We start from the raw sequence: 7,081 nt of genomic DNA, 5'->3' as shown, positions 1-7,081 counted from the left end.
AACTACCTTCTGTATTTTAATAAAGTACAGGAAGGTAACATTTTGGAAAACCTTCGAAAGGTTAACTGTGTCTACGGCTTCAAAGTAAAATGGGCTAAATACAACAACAGGCGTAACGGACCTTCTTTCTGTTCGAAATGTTTGCAGTTTGTTCATGGACAACGTGGTTGTAACAAACCACTAATCTGTTTCAGATGCTCTGAACAGCATGATTCAAAAACCTGTCCTTACATTTCGATTGAAACCAACAAGGTCCCAATCGAAAAACTAAAGTGTCACTTCTGCGGCGAGAAACATACAGCAATCTCACAAGAATGCAACATCAGGAAACAAATAATCGAGAAGTGGAAAGCTAAATCAATGAACGACAACAACCGAAATCAAAACAGACCATCAGGTGAACAACAAAGGAATTCACGAAATCCTGCTGGACAACAAAGGAATTCACGAAATCCTGCTGGACAACAAAGGAATGCTCCACCAACATCAAAAGCAGGTGAACGATCAGGCGGATCTGATCAACTTACATCACAAAGACCAGCTAGGAGTATCCCAGAACCGGTACCAACAACATCTAGAAAACCAGCTTCTGAAACCTTCGCACCAGTCACCATAAAATCACAAAATAAGCATCCACAACAGAAACCCTCAAATCAGGGAAATCAAAACAAAACACGAAGAAACAGGAGAAGGGGAAGGAATGGAAATAACAACAGGTCAAAGCCAAAGACCAATAACAATCATCAACAGAACTCAACGCAGGTTGTGGAAATTATGGACCTAGACTTCAATTCACTAACCTTGGAAACAAACAAGGTCGATCCTGAACCTTCATCCAGTGGTAATACAAAGGAACAAATTTCACCAGCCCAAGGCACAATCGATGAAATGAGCACAGAGACAGATTTATCAAATTGCATGTTCTTCATCAACTCATTCATCGAAATCATCACCAAAAAACCAGAGTACCTAAAAGAGGAACAGGTACAACAAGCCATCGGCCAAGAAGTTGCCAAAATCTACATGAGTCAACATGGATTGTAGTCACCAAAGAATCAACGTAATTTACTGGAATGCTAACAGCCTTGCAGATAAGATGTTAGCATTTCTCGACTACCTCAGCATGCAAAACGTTGATGTTGCGTGCATATCGGAAACATTCCTAAAACCAAACTCCAAAGTAGACTCGCATCCTGACTACGTAATTCATCGATTTGATCGCATTGATAGACCAAAAGGTGGTGTTGCGATCATTGTCAAAAGAAATCTAAAACATCAGCTTCAACCAAGTTACAACACAAAGCTAATAGAATGCATCGGAATAAAAGTCTTCATCAACGAATCAACAAGCTGCCACATCCTCTCCGTCTATCTTCCAGGAGGAAGCAAAGGAAGGAAATAGACGATCATCTAAGAGATGACATCAACAAAATAACAAACATCAGAGGAAACTACTACATCTGCGGAGACTTCAATGCAAAACATCGAGAGTGGAATTGCAACGTAGCAAACAAAGCCGGGACAATACTACAGGATATGTCCGGGGAGTTCATGATCTACTACCCCGATTCACCAACGTATTATCCAGAAGATCCGACGAAATCTGTATCAACAATCGACCTGATGCTCTCAAATTCCAGTCTGAACACTACAGAACTAAAATGCACAGAGGCAATGAGTGACCATTGCGCTGTGTATTTTCAAATCAGGACATCCAAAGTTGACAGAACAGACAACACAGTTTACAGATATGACTACAGAAATGCCAACTGGAAAAAATTCAAATCGTATATAACTCGTCGCATCGAAGACAGCACTCTGGAAAACCCATGCAACACAGTAGAGGAGATAGAACATCATATCAAAGTATTCTCAGAACTCATCATGGATTCCAGAAACAAAACTGTGAAGAAGAAAAGATCAACTTTGAATCGACAAAGCTCACACCAGAAATCAAAGACTTAATCAGGACGAAAAGAAGTCTTCGACGAAGATGGCAACGTAGCAGAGATAATCAAATCAAAACTGAATTAAACATTCTACAGAAAGTCATCAAAGACAAAATTAAGGAACTCAAAAATACAAACTGGAATAAGCGGCTTTCAGAAATCCAACCATCAAACCAAACAGTCTGGAGGATTGCAAAGCATTGCAGGAAAGGTTCAAAATCGATGCCACCGTTGATTGATGCAGATAGAACATTCATCACTAATAAGGAAAAAGCCAGCGTTCTCAGTGACTATTTTCGTAAAGCTCACGAAAATCCACTTGAGGACAACAACCCAGTACATACCCAGGAAGTAGACAACGCAGTGAAGGAAGCATTGGAAGGAGAAAATAGTGACTGCACAGAACTTACAAATGTAGAGGAAATCTCATACATTGTAAGAAATCTGAAAAATCCTAAAGCACCAGGATTAGACGATGTCAACAACATACTCCTCAAAAATCTTCCACCAAAAGGCTTCGAATATTTGAAGTTCATCACCAACACGTGTCTCAAACTTAACTATTTTCCGAAAGTTTGGAAAAAAGCTAAAGTAATCCCGATCCCAAAACCTGGCAAACCAGCAAACGAAGTGAGCAGCTATAGGCCAATAAGCTTGCTTAGTTCCCTAAGCAAAATATTGGAGAGAGTATTGCTGAATAGAATAAACGATCATCTGGAGGATAACAACATCATTCCGACTCAACAGTGTGGCTTTCGCACAGGACGATCAACATCTCACCAACTCATCAAAGTAATCAAAACAGCAAAGGAAAACATAATCAGGAAGAAATCAACAGGAATGATCTTCCTAGATGTGGAGAAAGCATTTGACAGAGTCTGGCATAACGGACTCTTGTTTAAAATGATCAAATTAGGGTTTCCACTGCCACTTATAAAAACTGTAAGATCTTTCCTAATTGAAAGAACTTTCTCAGTTTTTATTAAAGGTCAGTTCTCAGAAACCAATGAAATCAAATTCGGAGTACCACAAGGAGCAGTGCTTTCACCAACTCTCTACAACATCTACACATATGATATTGTAAGAGAAACAACCAACAATATCGCACTCTTCGCAGATGATACTGCATTGTATCATTCTGCAGAAAACTCAGCCGATATTGTAACACATCTACAACACACTGGAAGAAAAGTACAACAATACATGAACAAATGGAAAATAAATCTCAACAAACAGAAGACTCAAGCCTTATTCATCACAAATAGGTACTCCAGGCAACTTCCAAGAGACAACATCAAATTCCTCAACGAAAACATCAAATGGGAAACCGAAGCTAAATATCTGGGAATGATAATCGACAAGAGAGTGACATTAAAGCAGCATGTAGAATATGTGACCAACAGAGCTCACACTGCACTAAGACTACTTTATCCCCTCATCAGCAGGAACTCACATCTCGACGTTCGAAACAAACTTCTCATCTATAAGCTAGCCGTGAGACCCATCTTCACATACGGCTGTCCAGCATTTGAACGGATGGCAAAAATACATCTACAAAAACTACAAGTACTACAAAACAAATTCTTGAGAATTGTTCTCAACAAAACAAGATATGAAAGGATATCAGATCTACATACTGAAGCAAAAATACCCTCTATTGAGGACTACGTCGGAAAGTTGCAAACGAATTTCAACACTCGTCTTGCGTCGCGAAACACCGAATAAACCACAACATAAATTAAAGCAAAACAATTTCAAAATAAAATCAAAAACTAAGTGATTGAATGCGATAAGTCAGAATCCTTAAAAATTTAAATACAAATAAAATGTATCCAAACTTTGTACATAATTAAGTTAAAAATTTAATGAATAAAAAGTTTATTTTAAAAAAAAAAAAAAAAAAGGTAAGTACAGTGTCTTCTGAACTTTTTATTGCTTAAGGCACACTTTGTGAATAAATGTTTCTAACGACACACCAAAATCTGTCAAAATGTTTCCTTTAAAATTGAAATTCATGACCTTTATAAAACTGTCAACAGCAGTAAGTCACACAAATTTTGTTAACCAATTGCCGACAGACAAATTTTCCATAGTTGAACACCTGATATTCTTTGTCATGTCATGATGTAATGATAAAATGAATTTTGTTGGTCCATGGCATGTGCTGTATGTATTTTTAGATCACAACATATTTGTTACTAATGAATTCACTGGTTTTTTAGGAATTAATGTGATTTAATGTTGTAACGGTCATTTTGGATTTAAATTGTAATTAGTACTAAAAGGTTGATTTTCCCCTTTTTGCTGAATTGTTTCAGTCTTTCATTGAATTTCAAAGAGGAAACATTGCATTTTTTGTCTTATTTACAATCCAGACAATTATAAATCTAATACATTATGGACGAAGGTTACTAGATAGTCAACAAAAACAGGACATAATTAAGTAAGTGCGCCTTAGTCTATAATTTTCAATTGTATTTATAAACAATTTTCTCCCACCTCCTTGAATGTTATTCAGGTTATAGTTGAAAATATACAGACACTGACAAGTTCATACATCATTTCAGCAAATGTTCTGTGGTGCTTCAATTTAGACAATTTTAAAAAGGAAATTAAATATTCTACTATTTAATTATAAAAATTGTTGAAAATCTTGACATAAAAAAATTATAATTGAACATGCATTTGATTTCAGTTACGCAATGGAACTTAGAGACATGAGATTTTATGTGCATTTTAATTGAAAAATTTTGCATTTAAAAAATTCATTATTCAGAATAAATGTGTATTAACGAGAAGATTTTTTTCATCATTATTTATTTAAATTAAAATGGGAGGATGTCAGTCTTGACATCAAATTGACATCTTCTTCTTCATGCTATGAAGTAGGTAATAGATCTGATAAAAAGAGGAAAAAAAAGGTCAAAGGACGAAAAATTCTATGACTATATACTAGCATTAAATGTTGACAACAGATAATGAAAATTCAGATGAAAGGAAGTATACTTAATACTCAAAAAGGATATAAAAGCCTTGCCACTTGATTGCCCAATGACATGGTTTCAGAAAATATTTTAAAGACTTTTTATAATTATGTGAAAATTTAAAAGATCTAAAAACTTTATGAGGAAGTCTTAAATAACACATCAAACTACTTCCCTTTCCTTTTTCTGTCCATTGTCCATTCTGAATTGAACAATCAATCAAATTGTTGAAATTGCAAATAGAATCGAGTACTAAATTTGTTTGATTAAGGCAACATCAACAAATTAAAGACTGTAATGTTCCGGAATATTTCAATCCTAGATCAATCTGAAGTTATACATAGATTAGTAATACATATTTTCATAAAATCTTATTCAATCTTTATCACATCCAATAATTCTGCCTAAAGAGTTTTATCTTATTTATGGCTTATTAAACCTAACGAGATTCCACAAGATTATGTTTCGGACCATCACTAATAAATTAATTCCGAATTACGGAAATGTGCAGAGAGTATGACAAGAATGTATACCTTTTGTATGGATAAATACCAGCTTTGGAAATCTGGTATTCATGAAACAAGTCAACTAGAAAAGTTCCACCTTGTAGACATTATTTTGTGTGATAGAAAACAAGAAGAATTGATTTTACCTTTTTTTCCTTCTATGGAGAGAGAAAGAGGCAAAGCTGCTCAAATATCATTATCAAATTCTTTACACATGTTCGTTTTGGGAATTTTACAACTGAATGAGCAAAGTTTTTTAAACGACAAGTTGGGAATTTACAAGAAATTAATTTACTTTTGATGTATGTTTCGGTAATAGGTTTGATAATAGTGGACTGTGTACAGATAATGGACCGGATACAGTAATTTAATTGAATTTTTGATTAAAGTTCTTCAATATTAATGAGAATATATCAACGGTCATTTAATATTTAAAAACTATTAATGGTTGATTTCCCCTGTTTAAGTTGAAATCCCCTTGTACTAAAACAATTTAGTTTGTTTACAATCTTCAAACAATAAACATCATTTAATATTTAGACTAAGAATCATCCTAATTATCTTTAATAAGCTTGTTTATCTAGAAACTCCATTAGTCCTCACAAAAATATCAAAAATAATAATATGATTAGATTCTTAGCTTTAATTAAACTACAACAAACTGTACGGAAACCAAAATTTGCATTAAAGGGTATAAACTTAATATTTGAAGCGTGAATTTGCATAAACATTGATAAAAGGAACCAGACAAAAGGATATCATAAAGTCATTCTTAACAAAATTTGTATAGATATTTACTCCCATTCAAAAAAACTTTACAAAAGCTTCCATTTTGCTTCATCATTTTGTAACTACAATCAGCATAAGCTTCATTAATAGTCACTTAAACTGATGAAACATTTTTAAAAGCTTTTCTCATTTTTCACAGTCGAACAAGTACTAAAAATTCCAGGAACTTGAGTTGAATGAAGAAGTGCCACTCAATATCTCTTAATGTTCATTGTCAGACTCAACAATGATTAAACTATTCTTCATGTAAAAGTATTTTTCCCAATGGAAAACAAAGGAACTGAATGACATCAACAAACTCCAAACAATTCATTTCATGTCAATTTAATTAAGATCTAACAATGAAATTACTTGACCGATTGCATCCAGATTCTTCATGTACTTGAACATTTTCAATTTGCTCTTTTCATGCATGTTGACTTTTGGATAAATGAGTGTATGGTTGCTAAATATACATCCATGAAAAATATATCATGTTTATGTCGATAACGAGTTCGTTACTATTTATGCGAGAGCTAGTATACCTGATTATATTGCCAACATATGTAACATAAAGCTCAGTCAACCTACATATGCTCGATAAAGCTCATGACATAAAAAGAAGTTCTGCATACTGCGTTTGTCGACGACGACGAGGAACAATAAAAAAAGATAAAATTCATTAAAAAAAGTGTTGGGGATGTTAAGTCGCAAATGGATCGCAACGGATGCGTCTAAAAATAAAATTTGTAAAGAATTCGTGGGACTCAGGTGAGGATGCGTAGGATGTCTCTGATTTTTTTTCACTGACAATGGATAAAATACACAAAAAAGGAAATCTCAACATAAATGAGTAATGTTGTGATTTTTCTGA

The sequence above is a fragment of the Chironomus tepperi genome, unplaced genomic scaffold, assembly GCF_022539635.2.
Source record: "Chironomus tepperi strain 1889 unplaced genomic scaffold, CSIRO-AGI_Ctep_v1 contig_137, whole genome shotgun sequence".
NCBI classification, from domain to species: domain Eukaryota; kingdom Metazoa; phylum Arthropoda; class Insecta; order Diptera; family Chironomidae; genus Chironomus; species Chironomus tepperi.
The sequence above is the reverse complement of the archived record's forward strand: the minus strand, read 5'-3'. Positions refer to the sequence as shown.